The sequence below is a fragment of the Macaca fascicularis genome, chromosome 3 (genome assembly GCF_037993035.2).
Source record: "Macaca fascicularis isolate 582-1 chromosome 3, T2T-MFA8v1.1".
NCBI classification, from domain to species: Eukaryota; Metazoa; Chordata; class Mammalia; order Primates; family Cercopithecidae; genus Macaca; species Macaca fascicularis.
The window spans coordinates 57,272,501-57,293,275 of NC_088377.1; the positions used below are offsets into that span (position 1 = coordinate 57,272,501).

Genomic DNA, 20,775 nt, shown 5'->3' on the forward strand with positions numbered 1-20,775 from the left:
CTGCCCCTGCTGAACTGTGCTGATAACTTCTCATTCCTCCCACTGATAGTCTCACCCCTCCACAGTGATCCCTCGGTCTGTTCTTGAAGATTCCATTTTCATTGACCCATATCAGCACTTCCATTTTGGGGATGATGTTGTGGAACCTAAACAATTAGAAGGTTGGACTTAGAGCTTTTAGAGTCTTGGTTTGTCCATACATACAGCTTGACTTTCTGCTAAGACACACACTTCCACTCCTCACCAGCAACCAAGAATCGACATGTGCATAATTTCCAGGAAATGCCTTTCAAACTCACTGCCATTAGGTAGCTCTCCAAACTTCACTTAGAGGAACAATGTTTTAGAAGGATTCCAAAAATAGGAATAAGTGCAGTCCTTTTTCTCTAGATTGGCATTTTCTGAAATGTTTCCTGGAATAGTCTTTTCATAATATATTAATAGATGCCACTAGGATAAAGGATTTTATTTGAAAATTGTTGGATTAGATCAAATTAAGCAAAGCAGGTGGAGAAGGTAATAATATGCTGTGTTTACCGAACAGCTTTGACCACAGAACACCTAGGAACATTTCATAGGTCCCTTGGAACACAGTTTGGGAAGTACTACTCTGGAGGATCTGGAGTAAGAAAAACCAGCAGAGAAGCAGAGTTAGCCTTTCCAGTATTCCAGTTTAGAACAGCACCATACGCTCTGCAGACAGAGGCTCTAATAACCCTATGACACCGTTGCCAGGACTTTTGAATGAATGAGTAGAAAAAAAATATTATTTAGTGTGCTATGTGTTGTTTTGCTTATGTAGATCCTTGGGAGAAATAACACTCTGATTGCAGAGTTAGGAATAATTGAGCCTTTTTTGAAGAGTTGGTTTTCCTTTATCTTGGAACCCCCATGAACTGTGCAACTGCGTAGGTTCCCATCATCACCGTGGCTGCTGGAAGCCTAGAGCCAGCTTGCTGGCCCATCTGTTATAAATAAGTGGTTAAGGGATGGGCAGACTTCATTCCCATCTCCACTGTGCATACCCACATTGTTTATTTTTCCTTCTCTTCTACCAATAATTTTAAAAATCCTCCCCCCTCCCTGATATCTTTTAAAGGTACCCTAAATCCTTTTGGTCCTTTAAGGTACCTTAAATCCTTTGGTGTAGGGATTATGTAAGTGATACACAACATTACCTGTTACCAGTCTTAGCTACTTAATTGATAAATTGGCATTGGCTTGTCTGAGATTATTGTCATTTGGGGTTGATCAACAAGGTTGATAAACAGCAGTTGATGTATAGCCACAGCTGTGGCAGTAGTTTCTTAGTTTCAGAACATACCATGTTTTTTGTCCAGAGACTCTCTAATCACTGAAACATGAAAACAATTTACTAAGCTGTGTTTTTTTCCCCAACTATGGCAACATCATAAAGCATTTTTGTTCATATGTGTTTTGTCCTCAGTAGATTCCTAGTAGAATATGAAAATAATTTGCAGAAGATATCCTAGAAAGTTACAGCTAAAAGGGACCTTAAAGATCATCTAGTCTAGACATAGCAAATAGGTTTCGATTGTCCTGCTATCTATAGTTTGTTAGGTGGCTGCCTGGAGGCTTGTATTGAAGATTCTGGGCCATGAAGGCATCAAAGGCTAAATCAATTAGTGATGTCTGCCATGAGCATGGCATGAAGGCGAGGAAGTGTGCACGCTGCACATTTTCTATCCCTACTTTCTCCCTTTTGACCAATGAAGTTACCTGAGACAGAGGTGGCACTAGAAATCACATGTCTATTCTAAGTCCAGGACTCTTTGTAACCCCATCTTGCTGAAGTAATTGTTTTTCTTCCAACTATAAAAGTTAGTAAACTAGAGCACCAAGACAATATGCTTCTCCTAGATTTGCCACTGAGTTCACTGTAAAGTGAACTACAAAACCTAGAATCACTCCCCCTCTTCACTATTTTTCCCAACTTCTGATATAGTTAAGGAATGAGGCCTGTTCTATACTGGGAGCTACCCAAATTTTTTCTTGTCTATACTTAGCCATATTATCATGATTTCGTTTTTTTAAATTAAGACCGTTTTGGTAAGACATCCTCTCCAGAAAGTTCATTTTCCCTGGGTCCTTCTTTGGTTAAGGATGTTGCTAGCTATAGCCAAACCAACAGGTCTAAGATGCCTAAGTTATATTCTCTTTTCTTTTTTCTTCTTCTTCTTCTTTTTTTTTTTTTTTTTTTAGAAACAGGGTCTCCCTGCATTGCCCAGGTTGAAGTGGTGCAGTGGTGCAATCATGGCTTACTGCAGCCTCAACCTCCCCGGGCTCAGGTAATCCTCCCACCTCAGCCTCTCAAATAGTTGGGATTACAGGCACATGCCACCCCACCTGGCTAATTTTTGTTTTTTTTAGTAGAGACAGGGTTTCACCATGTTGCCCAGCCTGGTCTCAAACTCTGGGCTCAAGCAATCCACCCATCTCGGCCTCCACAAGTGTTGAGATTGCAGGCATGAGCCATCATGCCCAGCCTTATATTGTTTCCTTAAAAAAAAAAAAAAAAAAGAAGGGAGGAACATTTTAGAAAAATCAAGTTAGGCAACTTTGCTGTCTCAGTATGCAATGCTGAGAAGTGTCACTTTAACAGATTTAATCCTTTCAAATAATAATTCAAATGAAATTGAGATGAACAGTTTGGCTCTTAAGGACTGTTTCTCTTGAGACAATTGGATTCTTTTTTCTAAGCAATTAATTTGCTAATAAAAAAAAAAGTAATGGTGCTGCCCTGTTCCTTATTTGCTTTACTTCATGAGAAATCAGGTTGGCAATCTTTTTCGCATATTTACCCATGGAACATTCCATTCCATCTCCTTCAGTGCTAGAGATGTGGGTTTCAAGCCTACCCTGCCCAGGGATAGGACAGAGCAGGTGCAATTAATAAACCATCTTTTCAAGCCTTCCTTCCAGTGGTTTGTAGACTGCTTTCTCCTGACATGAGTCAAGCTATTTAATGTGATGGAATTCATCTTGTAAGGCTCTCTCCATTCAGGCTAAGTGATTGAATTCGCAATTCCTCTGATTTAGTGCCTCGTTTGTCACTTTCTTGAGGAGAGGTTTTTGGACCCATTTAGCTGGGAGAATGGCTGGAGTAGGAAGTCGGGGAGAATCTGCCCCTAAGCCACCATTTCTTTCCACTTCAAACATGATTCATAATCAGTCTAGAAGAAGCAGGAAGATAGAGGATGACCAACTGCTCTAAGAAGCAGGCTGCTGTGAAGTCGATTACGTTCGCAGGAGAGCCTCTGAGATGTCTTCGAGGCCAGGATACAGACCCTCTAGAAGCCAGCCATTTTAGCCACTTGGGGCTCCACAACACAGTGCCTTTGAAAGTAACCAGCACTGACTCGGTGGCGTGCACTGGGCCTCAAAGCACATTCCCATCTCTTATCATTCAGTAGCCCAGTGCCAATTAGAGTAGACGTACTAGACAGTTTCACTCTTGCAACCCTGAAACAGTGGAGTTTCAGGGCTGAAAGCCAGTCTGACTTCATCCTGACCTTCAGCTATGCAGATGTGCCCTGTGCTGTAGCGTGGCTGCCTGCTGAATGGGAATGGGGTAGGTGTGCTTCTCCCAGCATCATTGACATTCCAGGAGGCTGCTTCCTGCTGGTCCTCCCCCTCACCAGGTACCACGTTTCCTATTAGTTCTCCAGGAAGGAAGGCAGGTCAAAAGGGTGGATGAAGTAGGTCAGGAAGAGGGCAGTCTCTAATAGGAGGGGACACCGACTTATTTACTGGTAGGAATTTTCTCCTGTGGAAAAAGAGTTCCGAATTCAGCCTCAGGATACGAGCCCCACCTCTGAAGGTGCGTAGGCCATGAGGGCTGCAGCTGCAGGTCTTCTGCTTGTCAACCTTTTGCTCTTGAGCCAAACACACCAGACTTCCTGCAGAATTGCTTGGGTGTGCAGGGAGAGTCAGGTTATTTTTTAATTGAAAAAGACATTTTTTCTTGAGAAAGTGGGAACACTACAAACCTTCAAGGCAAATGGAAGAACAAATAGATGTTCCAGTGTCTAGGCCTAGAACAGGAAGTTTTACTTTGTGTTTAACAGATCGACAGGATTTGCTGACGAACTTTAAAGGAGCCCAGGAGTCCACTATAGTGTATTTAAAGTTTTGTTTGTGTGCTTGTGCATTTGCCTCAGAAGAAAGTTCTTCGCTTTCATCAGATTTTCAAATACAATCTGTAACCAAAAAAATAGTTGAGGCTGGGTGTGGTGGCCCATACCTGTAATCCCAGCACTTTGGGAGGCCAAGACAGGAGGATCGCTTGAGGCCAGGAGTTTGAAGCTAGCCTGGACAACCCAGTGAGACCCCTTTGCTTCAAAAAAATTTTAAAAATAAGGCTGGGCACGGTGGCTCACGCTTGTAATCCCAGCAATGAGGCGGGCAGATCACCTGAGGTCAGGAGTTCGAGACCAGCCTGACCAACATGGTGAAACCCCGTCTCTACTAAAAATACAAAACAGCCCAGCATGGTGGCTCATGCCTGGTATCCCAGCTACTCCAGAGGCTGAGGCAGGAGAATCACTTGAACCCAGGAGGCGGAGGCTGCAGTGAGCCGAGATTGCACCATTGCACTCCAGCCTGGACAAGAAGAGCAAAACTCTGTCTCAAAAAATAATCAAATCAAATCAAATAATTAGCTGGGTGTGATGGCATTTGCCTATAGGCCCGGCTGCTCAGGAGGCTGAGGTAGGAGGATCGCTTGAGCCAGTGAGTTCCAGGCTATGATTGCACCACTGCATTCCAACCTGAGCAACCTCCAACATGTTTCAAAGAAAAAAAAAATGTTGAGATTCATTGGGCTCTTAAACAGAGACTAACTATGCACAAGTCACTTTGGAAATGTATGCTGTTTGTTACCCACCACAGTACTTTCACTCACCTGACCCCCTTCTCCCCACCCAACCTTAGCCTTAACAAGGGACAGACCTGGTTCCTAGTAAGCCATGTTTCCATTCACCAAGGTTTGGGGAGCCTTCCAGGAGTATAAAAGAGACTCTGCTGTCACTTTTATTTCATCTTAATTATGGCATTTTTTTAATATGGTGTGGTTGACTTATTTCTAAATTCCTTTACATTTTATATTGTTCACACAGTAAAAAAATGTCTATTTTACCATTCCCCATTCTAATTTTTCATCATTTAGTCAAAGGTGGGGCCAAAATTGAGCTTTGGCCTATGTATAGTAAGGTTTTGTTTCATTTTGGTTTGTTTTCTTTCAACCAGAAGAATAAAATCACAATTTTAGAGCTTGTCTTACTCAACCCACTTTTTTTTTTTAACCAGAAATGTTAAGTCATTTTTTCAAGGTCAAACATCTAGTTGGTAGTAGAGGTAATGAGTTGTTTTATTCTTTGCTCTTATCGAAGAAAGGAAATTATAGAATTAATGGAATTTTATGAAGTTGGGGGTTTTCTTTATCGTTATCATTAAAAGAAGGCAGTGTGGTTTTATGAAAGCCTCACACAAGCTGTCTTCTCAGCCCTTTTCAGACCCACACTCTTTCCTCCATCCAACTCCTCTCCCTTCTCGCGGGCCCCAACCCTTCCTTCCACATCAAGCTGAGTATACAAAGCATCCCATATTTCAGGCTGAGGCCTACAGAGTCCCACTGGACCCTCAGGCAGCCTGCATTCTCCGACTTGAATGGCTGCACGTAGAGAGTATGTATATTTGTTCAGAGCTCTTGCTTTAAGTTACCCCTTCCCACCATGTTGCCCAAAGAAATAGGAAGGTCAAGGGAAAAGGAAAGGAAAAATACCACAGGTATTTTCCCCTCTGGGGAAGCTTGGGACTCACCACTTTACAGAATTCAAGGTACAGAATCATCTTTTCATTTAGCAGAAAGCTGCAGAGTGTGGGCAGAATGCTGAGTTTTGTTAATGAATTGCTGTTCATTTCCCTCTTCATCGTTCTTAGTAGCTTTAGAAAATGTGTCTGCTTTTGACTTGAGCCTTCGACAAGGCCAGAGATGTTTCTACAGAGAGCCCTTTTCTTGTGAATAAGAACTCCTTTCACTTTTGTTCATATTGTCCCACCATGTTGCTGCCTTTAAAAATGTGTTGTATATATAACCTAGATTATGTCCCTATAAAGTGAGTTTGTAACGACTCCCTCATGAGCTTAGCAAAAGTATGTCTAGACAATTTTTTTTGGCTTTTCCTCCCAAACTTCTTTGGGTTAAAAATAGGGGAGGATTTGTTTTAATACAGTGTAGTACTGTATCTTTAACCTTTTGTCCAAACGCATATTGCCTGTTTAAGTTTTATTTAGAGAAAGTGTGTAACTTATAAACCAGCTCACTCAGACCTTGGGGCCGCCCCTGGCTGGTCTTCCTGCTGCCCGTGGATTAGCCAAGTCTCCAGAAGTGTTTTACAGGAAGCTTAGGCAGAGGGAAGCACTTAATTATTATCCAAATTTTTCCCTTTAGTTAAGTCTTACGGTAAGATATCCCAGAGATTATATTTTTAGCAACCACTTTAAAGAGACTGGGGAGATTAATTTAAAATTGATAATCGCATGGCAGCACCACAGCCTAACAAGCTCAAGGTCTGCCTTGTGGAGCTGGCTACTCTCTGGGGACCCCAGTTCAATTCTCTTTGCTGCCAGTAGAAATCAGAAATCACAACCGCAGTGATTAGCAGTGAATTCCCTGATCTCCCTGCCCCAGGCAGAGAGAGAGGGGCCTGTTTTCTAAGTAGCCGGTCGTTAACTCTTTCATGGGAGGGGCGGAGGCAGAGGAAGTGATTCATGGGTGTGAGGTGGGGCCTAGTAATCTACACCTTTACAGAAACTGCCCAGGTACTGCTGAGAGTCACCAGCTTTAGGAGCCTCTGTTGTGGGGGGAGTAGTGGAGAGTGAGTGAAGAAAGAGCCTTTTGGGCCCATCCAAGGCTGCCCTCCAGGCACCATGACCGCTGAAACCCGCACTGCACAGCTCAGGCCTCTGCCGAGCCACTCTGTCCATCTGGGCGAGCCTTTCTTTGTGGAAGAAAGCAAAGAAGCCTGCCTTCTGCCCCTCTTCCAGCTTTCTTCTTTTAAAAATGGCCTCTGGCTACCAAGTGGACGATTATGGATAGCTCTGTAGAGCAGCGGTAAGCAGTGTTAATTAGCTGCAGGATATCAGAAACAAAAATGAAAATATTTTCCCTGCGGGCCAAACAAAATTAATTTTAAAAATTAATGTAAACCACTAATGCTGCAAGTGCCCCCATTAAATTCCGGGACTGTGACATGTACAATGCTATATTTTTGCCATTGAATTTGCTATCTAAGAGGTGTTCATTGTTTGTTACGGTGTGAAAAGCTGTTTTCCTCCAGATAAGCTTGTTCATTAGGAAACTGGATCTCTGCCACCACCCTGTTTCTTCGCACTGAAGTAATGCCCTGTAGCATAAATGTAGACAGCCGCTCTGCATTTAATATCAGAAATGTAAATCAAAAGCGTCCAGTCTGGTTTTAAATGGCTTCAGTCTTTCCCAGGGTGAAATCTGGGGGAAAAAATTCTTCTCTGTGCAGCTTCTGACACCACTGCTTTAGCAGACAGGCCCTGAAAGCAGGCTGATAATTATTAAACAAAGTATCTTGTTTCCCACTGAGGTCTCCGGATCGCTCTGTCATTAGACTGGATTTATTTCTAGGGTTTCATTCACGCTGTGACAGCTTGGGATTTATAAGTTCTGTGTTTTAATTTCAGGCAGAAATGAAACTGGTCAAATGCAATTTGGGAGGGGGAACAACCCTTGATAAAAGGTCTGTGCATCCTAATGCCTAAATACAGAGCCGGAATAAAGAAGGCATCTTGGGTGGCGGGCTGCGACTTCAGCCACAGCCACCAGCGAACTTGAGCCAGCCCTGGGGGCAGTACAGAGACAGGCCCAGAACGCCATGCTTAGTGCAGCCCCAGAGCACCCCTTCACACCACAGGCCCCTGTTCCAGGGAGGCGAGTGCTGGCCTTGCTCTGAAGAAGGAAGGGGGCGGCAAACAGGAGGAATCCCTCATCCTGCCAGCCAGGAAGGGCGTGTGCTGGGGCAGTGACTGAAAACTTCAGTGTTTCTCTGGCTCTGTCTTCGTTCCAGAAGCTCTGGTACACAGGTGGAAGCCTGGCCTCACCCAGCCAGGAGCACATAGGTTCTCCTTGCGCCTCTGCACCCTGCTTTTCAAGGCGTTGAGTAAGCTCAGTGTCTGATTTCTTTTTTTCAAAGGGAAACCAAAATTACTAACTCCTCTGATATCCTTTTTGGCTCCTACTTACTTATTTAGCAAGGATCTAATTCAGCACTATTTCTAATCTGAGGGGTGCGTTGGTAACCAGTTGGGAGCTGAGAGAAAACCTGATTGGCAGTAAGCTCATTTCCATAGAAACAGGCCAATTAAGATGCTCTGTGAAAAAGCAGTGGAGAGCCTTGACCAGTCAACTTTTGGGGGTCCTGCAGGGGGCAAACTGTCCCTGCCCTGCTGTGGAAACAGCTGGACTGACACACAGAAAGGAGGCTCTAGTCCTCTGGGGGGCGCTGTGGCTTTCTGCGGGGCTGCTGGTGTTCTCTTGTGCTCAGAGCACTTTACAACACAGGCCTGAAACACACCAGGAGGGTCGCAAGAGCTACACTCCCCCTCCTCTTCCAGAATCCCCATTTGACTAACCAAGAAACTGAGGTTCTCATTAATGACTTTTCTGCCAAAAGAGGCACAAACCAATGGACTCATTCCAAGAGGCCCATCAGATGTTGTGATGTGAGAGGCTTCTAGTCGGTCATACGGATCGCATATATTAACACAGGAACTCATCTGCCGTCACCACGGTGACCATAGGTCCTGGTTTGCCTCAAACAGCCCCAGTTTATGCCTGCTGTAGTTGTTAACAGTGGATATCTTCACTCTTAAAAGTATCCGAGTTTGAATTCTGTGGGATATGATCACCCTCGCTATTACCCACAATCTAACCAGTTTGTTCAAGGCAAATAACCCCTAATGGACCCAGTGAATTAGAATCTCTTGTTTAAAAGTTGTGGACGGCTACATGTGGGACAAAAGCAATGAAATAAAGTTTTATTTATTTAGGAGACAGTGTCTTGCTCTGTCACCCAGACTGGAGTGCAGTGGTGCGATCTCAGCTCACTGCAGCCTCTACCTCCCGGGTTCAAGCTATTCTCCTGCCTCAGCCCCCCAAGTAGCTGGGATTACAAGCATGTGCCACCATAAATAAAAAAATAGCTGGCTGATTTTTGTATTTTTAGTACAGACGGAGTTTCACCTTGTTGGCCAGGCTGGTCTCGAACTTCTGACCTCAAGTGATCCTCCCGCCTCAGCCTCCCGAAGTGCTGGGATTACAGGCGTGAGCCACTGCGCCCAGCCAAAATAAAGTTTTAAAACACTCGAAACAATGCTACATGGTGTTTGTATCCTATGTACAAATATAGCAAAAGTATAAATACCATACTGTGCATGATAAATATCAAATTGGTGAGTGTGTGCCCTGCAGGGAGATATCTGAAATATATATTTCTCAAGCTATATGGTGGCTTTACAGGTTTTCCTTACATGTATTCTCATGTTATCCTATACTTTTCCTGTAGTCCAAAAATATTTCATAATTTAAAAACAAGCAAGCAGGCCTTCAGGATAATTCTGATTAGGCCAATGGAGAATGGTTTCATTACAGTAGGGGAGTGTATTTGTTTGGGTGCATGTAAGGAAGGGAAGGATTCTATTTAGGGTTAAACATCTCAAGAACTGCTCCAGGAAATGATGTGATTGGGGGCATGACTGAAACTTTGCATTGTACTCTGGGATAGAACTGGTAGACAGGCACTCCAGAAAGCACGGGATGCCTGCCCATTGCACTGATGTTTCTCAAGTTCTCAACACTAAGGCTTGCATCCTGAACTCTGGTGTGGGAAAGCTAGCTGCATATTTGCATTCTGGGTGGATTTGCCTCCGGAGAGGCTGCTGTTCAGTCCCATTCAGTTTGCAGGTTCACACTTACTGTTCCTGTCCTTGAGGTCAGCACTCGTCCACAGATTTTCCTAATTTCTCTATTTTACTCTTCCTCCAACAATTAAAACTTTGTCTTCACTACTTGCAGGAAACAGAGGAAGGAGGCACACAGTGTGATACACAGTCTTAGGTTGATGTCTGTTTTCAAACATATTTTTGGAATCTCCATTTGAGTAGTTTAAGTCTAATTCCAGTCATACCAACTGGCTTATAAAAGCCACCAGGAATGGGTAAAATTGCCTCAGAATGGGAAGGGAACAGCATTCCATATGGCAAGGGGTTTTTCTTTTTTCCTTTTTGAGACAGAATCTTGCTCTGTTACCAGGCTGGAATGCAGTGATGCCATCACGGCTCACTGCAGCATCAACCCCCTGGGCTCAAACAACCCTCCCACCTCTGCCTCCCGAGGAGCTGGAACAACAGGCACACACCACCATGCCCAGCTGATTTTTTAACTTTTTGTAGAGATAGGGTCTCACTATGCTGCTCAGGCTGTTCCTGATTTCTTGGGCTCAGGAGATTCTCCCATCCCAGCCTCCCGGAGTATTGGAATGACAGGCATGAGCCACCACGCCTGCCCAGGAAGGGATTTTTCAAGAGGAAATGAGACAGAAAGAGTTCGGACTGAGTACACATCTTTCTCTACCGTTAATGATGTTTGTTAGCACTGCATCACCTGGCCTAGATGGTCCTTGGCAACTAGGTGATGGATCTGAGTATTTCACACTGCAGTACCTGTATACAGGTGATCTGTATACAGCAAGTGATTCCCATAAGCTCCTTGACAATAACAGCAATAATAACCTTTACTCAGCATATGCTGCATCCCAGGCACTTCAGTGCAACACTTTAGATGACTTTCTGTCTTCCATCCTCACAGTCACCCTTTGAGGTGGGTATTAGGATGAACCATATAAAACTGCCATTTTTGTAGGTCAAAAACAGTCAAATATTGGTAATTGTATGTGGTCAAATCTAATAATCTGTTTGTAATAAAAAACAGTCAAATATTAGCAGTCCTGTATGGTTCAATCTGATCATCTTATTGTATTTGTTTTGCAAATAGAGAAATTCAGACATTGAAACTTGCTCAAAGTCCACCCATCTAGCAGGTGCCAGAACTGGAATTTGAACAAGGCAGTCCCCTCCACACCCTCACACTGAACTGCCGCACTGTGCTGTCTCCTTGAGTGGAAGGAAAAGGCATATTTTTGTGGCCTAGGTGTTCAAATAGGTTCTTCAACAACATCTCGGCCAACTTTGAGATCAAAGATGGTTGATCAGATGAATCAAATGTTTCCTGGAGTCTTGGGTTACACTCATAATGCTCTGTTTAAAAGGAATGATAAGTAGTGAGCACACCAGAAATCTGGAAGATGGAAAATCTCTCTTTAGGATCTCTGCTCCTCTCTCGAGCAAAGAAAGAAATCGGTGTGGTGCCAGCAGAGGTGTTCTCAGCAGGACCTGGCCCATTAAATGAAAGACTTCCATGCTGAGCCAATCAAGAGAGACCTGGACAAAAATCAGACTCTTTCCTGCCCTGGAAACCCATGCCTTGAATCTGTAATTCATCTGTTAAATCAAGTGTGCAGCCGGTGGTTTAGCACAGAGGGGGATGACGGGGAAGGGAAGAGAGAGGGGCAGGAGCTGCAGCACTTGAATTTCCAGCATCAGAGTCCAGTTAAGGAAAAGAAACAGGGCTGTGATAGCTTCTTGGACCTTATGTTTCCAGCAGAGAAAGCAGCAGGAAAGATTTTTGCAAACAGATGAGCCGGTGGAAGGTATTAGAACAATGGCAGAAGAGGCAGGGACCCCAGGCGCTGAACAAAACACAGTTCCGCTGTTGCCTTTCAACAAGACTGAATAAAGTTTAGGATTTTTTTTTTATGGGACTTGTAGCCGTTTTTAAACTTTCATTTTTCATAATGTCACAGATAATCTTTTTATCTATTATCCACTGGCTCTTTTCTGAGAGGCATTTGCATCAAATAGTGCTGCACAGATCATGACTGTCTCTAGTGGGGAAAGCAGCTTGAAATGAAAGGTTATTCACTCCCTCTGCTTTCGCTGGCTTTGTTCTTGATTCTCACACATTTTTTTACATCTGAATTCGGGTATTTCTGGAGTTTTTCTTTAGAAACCCTTCCATTCTGAGATCTAAGCATATTCAGACTCCGATCTATATATCAGGGGTTACAAAGCTTATGCCTACTGAAAGTGAAGCATGTACTTTGAAACACGTTGGATGCCCCATGGTTTCCAAAATCCCTTCAGAGCATTTCCTACAGAGGCAGCAACCATAAAAAGCGGCCACTCACACAGTGGGGGCCCTTTCCCTAGCACTGGCCTCCCGGTGGCAGTGGAGCAGTGGCCTTCCAAGCGTGCACTGCGAGACATGAGTGGGGCAATCTGCTGCTTCCAACTGCAGGGAGAACGGGTCTGCAGAATGAATTCTCTTTCTCCACTCCTCCCATGTGGGGAACGAATGAGAGCCCTCCCGGCGGGGAGAAGCGGGGCTGCAGGAGAGCATGGTGGAAAACCCAGGAGCCGCCTGAGCTAACAGGGAATCAAAAATGACCTTTTTGTGTGCAAAACCCCCTGGGGGGAAAAAAAAAAAAACAAACTAGAAAGTCGTGGGGATATGGCCAGGTGTGGTGGCTCACACCTATAATACTAGCATTTTGGGAGGCTGATGTGGGCAGATCACTTGAGGTCAGGAGTATACACATACATATACACACACACACACACAAATGCAAAAACAAGCTCCTGGCCACTGTTCTCTGAGGTCACTACTAACCTGGGTGCACTTGTCTGAGACCAAGTTCTGGGCACAGCTGGAACACCTAAGTCATTGTGGCCACTCAGGCCTCACCTCTGCAGACCACTCTCCCTCCTCCTGGCGGGGAAGAAAGGTTTCCGGGCTTTGTGAGAGGGAATAGCAGGAGTGTCTGAGTGGGGAACAGCCGAGGAGAAAGCCGGAGCGGATGATGCTGGCCAACATGGCAAAACCCCATCTCTACTAAATATACAAAAATTAGCTGGACGTGGTGGCACATACCTGTAATCCCAGCTACTTGGAAGGCTGAGGCAGAAGAATAGCTTGAACCTGGGAGGCAGAGGTTGCAATGAGCTGAGATCACGCCACTGCACTCTAGCCTGGGCAATAGAATGAGACTCTGTCTCAAAAAAAAAAAAAAAAAAAGACAAGAAATAAAGACAAAGAAAGTCGTGGGGATATGACTGATAGTTTCTGTTCAGCTTCTATTATCATTTCTTAACTCATCACCCCAAGCTCCAGGGGGACTCTGGGGGAAGGCTGAGACCAGGTTTGTTCTCAGGCCTGCCTGACAAAGCTCCTCAGGAAAGCATCATCCGCTCCGGCTTTCTCCTCGGCTGTTCCCCACTCAGACACTCCTGCCATGCCCTCACAAAGCCCAGAAACCTTTCTTCCCCGCCAGGAGGAGGGAGAGTGGTCTGCAGAGGTGAGGCCTGAGTGGCCACAATGACTTAGGTGTTCCAGCTGTGCCCAGAACTTGGTCTCAGACAAGTGCACCCAGGTTAGTAGTGACCTCAGAGAACAGTGGCCAGAAGCTTATTTTCACATTTGTGTGTGTGTGTGTATGTATGTGTATATATATATGTATATGTGTGTGTGTGTGTGTATATATATACATACAATAAGGAGGCACTGGCCCCCAAAGAAGTACTGACAACCACCTCTGGTTAGAGGGCAGTTCTTTGCAGCTTTTGATGACAACCTGCGAGGAGAGAATATTGCTCTCAATTGTTCAAGAAACTGAAAGCTTAGAGAGGTTGAAGCGATTTGCCAAGTTCACGGGCTGGTGACGGAGTGGGCCTCAGAACTCAGATCTTTCTGACTCAAACTGCCTTGTTCTTACCATCCCCTATCTCCCTAGAGGTTGTTAGAACTTTTGGGGACATACTGTTCCTTTATTTTAGAAACTCTTTGGATATAGGGTAGTGGTTGAAGCAGCTCTGAGGATCTGTTTTGAAGAGAAGGGTAGCATTGTTAGACTAGTAGGGTTATTTCCGCTTCCCAAGCTTGTCCCTCCAGACCTTTGAGCCGGTCATCATAATTTTATATTTTATGACCGAAAAGAAACTTCTGTTAAATCATAAATACACTAAAAGCCCTGTATCTCCTTGAGCCTGGAAATCTCCCAGCGATGTGGCAGGAATGTAGAAACAGTCTGAGTTGTCAACAAAACATAACAGATTTCCCAGTTGTAACAAACAGACGTGTAGTTGTGAATGGAAAACTCTCCCAATAAGCAAAATAAGGGCCTTTTTCCGTGTTGTTTTCCTCGTTTACTGTAGCTGTTCTTTCAGAGTGCCGTCAGTTTCAAATGTTTCATTGTATCGATATTTGTACACTTCTAGTAAGCAGAGTGCCCACTACATTATTTTTATTCAACTTTCTCCAGGGTTAAAGGAACTTGTAGTTCAGGTGTCATCTTTCAGATTTACAATTTTACCTAGATTGACAACATGGGGTGGCAAAGCGCTTGGAACTAAGACAGAAAAGTTGGTTCCAGTCCTGGCCTGCCTCTAACTGTGTGTGACTTGAGTAAGACTCAGGAAGAGAGGCTGCTGATACCCACCGCACCTGCCCCCACCCCAGATTGGTTCCAAGGCAAATGTGAAAGATTAGGTGCTCCTGAATGTGCCGTCAGATGTGGTGTGACACAGCCCATTTGTGTGTGCCTGTTTCAAAGCTTTTGGTTCATAGGCCATACTGCCCGCTTTGCTGGAGGAAAGTTCCAAGACCCACACCAGGCTACTCCTTGACAGGAAGCTTTTGTTCCTAGCAACGGGTTTACCAACTGTTTGTTTGTTTGTTTTGAGACAAGGTCTCACTCTGTCCCCCAGGCTGGAGTGCAGTGGTGCGATCTCAGCTCACTGCAACCTCTACCTCCCAGGTTCAAGCGATTCTCCTGCCTCGGCCTCCCAGGTAGCTGGGATTACAGGCGCTGGCCACCACGCCTGGCTAATTTATATATTTTTAGTAGAGATGGGGTTTCACCATGTTGGCTAGGCTGGTCTCAAACTCCTGACCTCAAGTGATTCTCCTGCCTCATCCTCCCAAAGTGCTGGGGTTACAGGCATGAGCCACCCCACCCACCCCCACTCTCTTCTTAATATGCTTCATGCATTTGTTTATGCTCCCCCCACCTGCAACATACTTTGTAGTCTATGCATGTGTCAGGGCTATTTGCTGGTCTCTTTTCTCTCACCCTGATCTGGCTGTGAGCAGATAATCCCCCATTCCTCAGTTTGGCTGGTACTGCAGTTGGCACAGCTCTCCAAACTCTGCAGCCACCAGACATGTAGAAACAAACCTCTAGGCTTCCCAGGAGGCTCACAGATTGCCTCATGGCTCAGCCCTCAATAGGGATATAAAAATAATAACAAACAATGTTGCTGGTTATAAATGAAATATACGCTCAATAGAAATGGTAGTCTATAAAATTAGAAAATTATGCTGTTATAAATGCAATATATGTCCATTGTAAAAATGTAGAAAACGTAATACATATTAAAGAAAAATATTCACATTTGCCATCGATATATATTTTACATATTTGTATGTTTTTTCAGTATGCACATCAAAGAAAGGGCAGAATCTTCTTTCTTCTCTTAACCTTTTGTCATGAGCAATGCAGTGTTAAGTTTAGGGAAGGAATTGGGTTCTGGAGCCAAACTGCCCAGGTTTGAATTCCGCTCTGTCACTTGCTAGTTGTGCAATACTGCTTTTTTGTTTGGTTTCGTTTATTTTATCTTTTTTTTTTTTTTTTTTTTTTTTTTGAGATGGAATCTTGCCCTGTTGACAGGCTGGAGTGCAGTGGCACAATCTTGGCTCACTGCAACCTCCGTCTCTGGGTTCAAACAACTCTCCTGCCTCAGCCTCCCAAGTAGCTGGATTACAAGCGTGTGCCACCACGCCCAGTTAATTTTTGTATTTTTAGTAGATATGAGGTTTCACCATGTTGGCCAAGCTGGTCTCGAACTCCTGACCTCAAATGATCCACCTGCCCTGTCCTCCCAAAGTGCTGGGATTACAGGCGTGACCACCCCTCCCACTGCCTGCCTGCCTTTTACTGAAGTTGTAGATGTCCTCTTCACCTTTTCTCTGAATCCTACCCCTACCCTACCCATGGTGACTCACAGGGTGCTTTGTATACAATAGGGGTGTCATTAATGTTTGTTGAACATAAATGAATTAAAATATGACATCCTAAAAGTGATTTCAAACTTTGGAATTTAGGTTTTGGTGTTTTTGTTTTTTCTTAGAGATGGTCTTGCTTTGTTGCCCAGGCTGCGGTGCAGTGCCACCATCTTGGCTCACTGCAGTCTCAAACGTCTGGGATCAAGTGATCCTCTCACCTCAGTCTCCTGAGTAGCTGGGACTACAGGCACAGTCCACCATGCTCAGCTACTTTTTTTCTTTTTTTTTCTTGTAGAGATGGTGTTTCACTATGTTGCCCAGGCTGGTCTTGAACTCCTAGCCTCAAGCGATTCTCCTGCTTCTGCCTCCCAAAGTGCTGGGATTACAGGCATGAACCACCATGCCTGACCTGACTTTAGACAAGTTATTTGGCATTTATAATTCCACTCTCTCATCTACAAAATAGAGATAATAATAGTACCTACCTCATGGGGCTGTTTTGAGGAATTAACACAAATAAAGCACTTGGAATAATGCTTCGTGCTGTGCAGTAAGCACTCAATAATCTAAGTTGGTAATATTCCTGTTTTTATGCCGTGTTTTAATAAATGTGAACATAACATTTTAAAATCAAGGAGCTGTGATTTCATGCTCTGCACACTGCCTCAGTGGCATAAAGACTGGGACTGAAGCTGGGGCATCACCCCCTCTTTGGTTTCCCCTCTCCTAGGCCCTTACTCACATACACCTCGGAGAGCAGGTACAACCAAGAGGACCTGCATTTCAGTGATGTCCGAGGCCAAGGGACAAGGCCAGATTCTAGTCAGGTGATGATGGAATAAGAGCATTCACTGCACGTGTGTTAATTAATGGAGATGATAAGGGGTCACCAAGCCCTATATATTTATAGTGCTTTATTTTTCATCCAAAAACACAAAGTGCTGTTTAGTCCCCACAACAATCAGGAAAGCGAGGAACTATTCTTCCCATTGAGGGGATGGGAAAGCTGAATCCCCTTGGTGGATGGGGCTGCAGGCTCAGGAACTTGCTCCCCTCAAGCTGTTGTGATCTCACCACAGTCATGACCAGTCACTTGAACAGCTCCCATCGCCCCAGAATGATTCTATAGAGAGGCAGGAGAGCCCTGGACCATGAGCAGGAGGCTTCAGTCCAGGGGCCAGCAGCGAAATCACAGCATCATAGAACATCGTAGAATATAGAACATTATTCTGCCCAGGGCAAAATAATGTGGGCTGCAGAGTCTGGCCCAGGCAGCTCTCAGTGTTGTGCCCACAAGTGTTGAGATGACAGTAGGATGGGGTCAGGCCAGTGATCTTCAAAGTTAGAAGAAGAATCCTATGCCTCAAACCTACTGATTTCCTTTCCAAACCCTCCCTAGAGGGCCTCTAACTGTGGCTGAGGGGAGGGACGACACTTTTTTGATACACGGTGCAACTTGCCCACTTTGACCCTGACCTTTGCTCTGTCCCCTTCAGGTGACCCTGGCAAGTAGCTTTTTAGAGCAGTGGTTCTCAAACTTGAGTGTGTGCAGAATCCCCTGGGGTTGTGGGGGCAGGGCTTTGAAAATACAGATTGCTGGGCCCCACCCCAAGAGTTTCTGATACAGTAGCTCAGGGTTGGGCCCAAGAATTTGTTTTTCTGACATCCAAGTTCCTGGATGCTGCTAGTGGAGAGAACCAGTGATTTGATAGCATTAGTGAGCTGGCTCAATTCTCTGCTCAGGAAAGTGACAGGATGCCTCAAATGCTGAGTGCTGCATATTCAAATTCCAAACACAAGGCAACTAGGATGGGAGCCCTTCTAGACTCTGTGTATTCAAGGACCAGGGAGAGGCTTAGCAGCTCTCAGCTCTCCTGGCACAGAGAGAGTTCTCTGAGGCTTGCTGTTCCTCTCTCCCCTACTTTGATAGTTTCCTCCATTTGTATGGGTGGAGGTTGCAAAAGCCAGAATAGACTGAGTGAGACTGGGAGATGGGGGTGAGTGAGTGTGTTCACTTTTGATGACGAGCAGATGTGACAAGAAGCACTAAAATGGAGGGGGCAATAAGAATTATTACTAGCTGAGGCCGGGCACGGTGGCTCACACCTCTAATCCCGGCACTTTGGAAGGCCGAGGCGGGTAGATCACCTGAGGTCAGGAGTTCAAGACCAGCCTGACCAACGTGGAGAAACCCTGTCTCTACTAAAAACAAAATTAGTTGGGCGTGGTGGCGCATGCCTGTAATCACAGCTACTTGGGAAGCTAAGGCAGAAGAATTGCTTGAACCTGGAAGGCGGAAGTTGCAGTGAGCCGAGATTGCACCATTGCACTCCAGCCTGGGCAACAAGAGTGAAAATGTCTTAAAAAAAAAAAATTATTACTAGTTGCTTTGTGGTCAGGATGTGCCAAGCTGGCATTGCAGCATCCGCTGTTAGGGGGCTTTGTGCTATTTGCAAGGGTGTCATCCTCAGCCACTGTTTTCTACGCCGCCCCTCCAGGAATTCCTCTTCTGTGCACCTCCTTGGGCAAGGAGCGTTGAGGTGTAGTGGCTGACATTCAGGAATTACTGTGGAAGCTTGAGTTTGCAAGCCCACTCCGTTTCCTACTCACTAGCTCAGGGGCGGGGGAGTTTCTGAACTATGTTGGCATAGTTGTGGGCTAGACAACTCTCTCTGGTTGTGGGCTAGACACCAGAGTTGCAGAGTTCTCCGTGCACTGCTGTGCATTCCTGGGAGTGCCCCTGAGGGTGGAGCTCTCTGTAAGGAAGGCAGCCCCAAAGGCAGCGCTGTTCTCTGTAGAAAAAAGACTAGGAGTGAGGACACCCGGCGCCCAGGCCTAGCTTTTCCACCCACTCACCTTCACAGTTCCTTCATCCTTTCTGCTTCAGTTCCCTCCTCTGTAACATGAAGTTGGAGTGGATACTTCATTCAGAACATCTTCCGGCTGTAAATGGCTTGAGCCCATTGTCAACTGGAAGACACAGAGAGTGTGACGTCTAAAAACCCAAACAGCAAAGAGCATTTCTTCCAAACCACCCAATCTGGAGAAGTGGGGCAGTTTCGTGGTTCCAGCACCGACACCGTCCCTTTCACACGGTTCTGAGCCGCGGGCTGCTTCAGGGCGGCCCTCCCTGCCCCTGCCTGGCCGGGATGGCAGAGCGGATCAGAAGCGGCGCGCGCTCTGCCTGCGCGCTCTGCCGCCGCAACCCGCGCCGCAGCCAATCCGCTGGTGCACTGCGGGTGACCTCCCCCGGGCCCGGGAATAAATTGTCAAGTTTCCCCACCGCGGGTGTCTTTGCTAGCCGGCGAATTGCAGTCTTCTGGGCTAATTAGGAGACAGTCATGAGGAGCGAGGAGGGCCGGGGCGCTCCGCGGGCCGGGGCGGGGCTGGGGCGGGCGGCGCGCAGCTCCTGGGCCGAGGCATCCGCGAGCCGCGGGTAGATCGCTCGCGTCTGGTCGCCGCCTAGGAGCTCCCGCGGAGCCAGCTGCCAGGACTCGTTCCAGCTCCGGTGCGGGGTCGCCGGGGCGTCCAGAGGCGGCGGGTGGCGTGCCGGCAAGTTTCCCCGGCGCCTGCCAGTGCCAGCGAACCCACCTCGGAAGCCAGACCCGGGGAGGCAGAGGTAGAGGCCGGCTGGCCCCAGTCGTGGTGCCGTGCGGCTGCCTCCCTCGGACTTCCGTCTTGAGTCTCCTGAGGCTGAGAAGCAGCCGAATCTGCCCCCTGCTGTGGACGTACACCTCAAGGCCTAAAATGCGTCCTGCCTGGAGACTTTGAACTTAGTCCTCTGGAAATGCGGAGACCGCTTCGGGTGGTTGGTTTTTGCATCCTCTTCGGCTAGGTTTGGCTTTGGGATTCTGTGGCTACCTGGATACACCTTTCCTTTGTGGGTAAGTCTACCGCGGATCGCAGCACGAGCAACCAACTCTGGGGCACACGAGCCTTTAAAACCCCCGAGCCTGGAGACGCATGGGGCTAGAGAAGAGGACCCAACTCCTGACCACGTAAGGACTCTGATTCCACCTTTCCCGTGATGGAGAGAAATATAATTTCATGGCAGAATTTTCTTGAAGCACATTGTCTGATAGGATTGGCAATTACTAACCAGGAAAATGAGTAGCAATTAGGAGTTCAGTAATAAATGGAAGTCTATTGTCCTAATTGAGTGGAATTACTGACTGGTAATGGCAACACTGAATTCTTCAGTTTAATTAAGAGTTTATATAATTATAGTGCACTTTTTATTTCTTGGGGGAGCCATGGGGTAGAAATTAAATAACCAGTGTGATGGTTAAGAAACCCATTTAATGGATAAGTAACCAATGAGTTGAAATGAATGTGGGTGCCTTGCTGAAGCAATGCAAACTTAGATGAATTTCTGATAAAGAGATGTAACAGCTTGGGCCAAGCAAGACTTTCAGCTGCTAATTCCTGTCTGATAAAAATCTGAATGGCTTAGAAATGATTAGGTAATCTCTGAAACTGGCACACTGAAACTATTTCAGAGATACCAGAGCTTCCTCTCCCCTGCCGGGGTATTAACCCCGATTTGT

General features: G+C 45.8%; 1 protein-coding gene and 1 long non-coding RNA gene across 31 annotated transcripts in view; one reads left to right on the forward strand and one right to left on the reverse strand.

The window, feature by feature from the left end:
- AUTS2 (activator of transcription and developmental regulator AUTS2) overlaps positions 1-20,775 on the forward strand; it is a 1,209,597-nt gene that overhangs the window by 988,099 nt on the left and 200,723 nt on the right. For 5 of the 30 annotated variants that reach the window (XM_074034832.1, XM_074034836.1, XM_074034845.1 and 2 more), the window contains exon 1: positions 19,519-20,226. The exons of 20 other annotated variants lie outside the window; for them this stretch is intronic. The gene's annotated coding sequence lies outside the window, so the exon portion shown is untranslated. Of the gene's footprint in view, positions 1-19,518; positions 20,227-20,775 lie in introns of those variants that run through there. 5 more of the 30 variants (XM_074034837.1, XM_074034846.1, XM_074034827.1 and 2 more) reach the window with 4 other exon arrangements.
- On the reverse strand, positions 11,240-19,610 carry LOC123572217 (uncharacterized). Its single transcript, XR_012432332.1, has 3 exons — positions 19,512-19,610; positions 19,085-19,198; positions 11,240-11,367 (listed from the first exon to the last, which is right to left on the reverse strand). It is a non-coding gene; the product is annotated as an uncharacterized lncRNA (long non-coding RNA).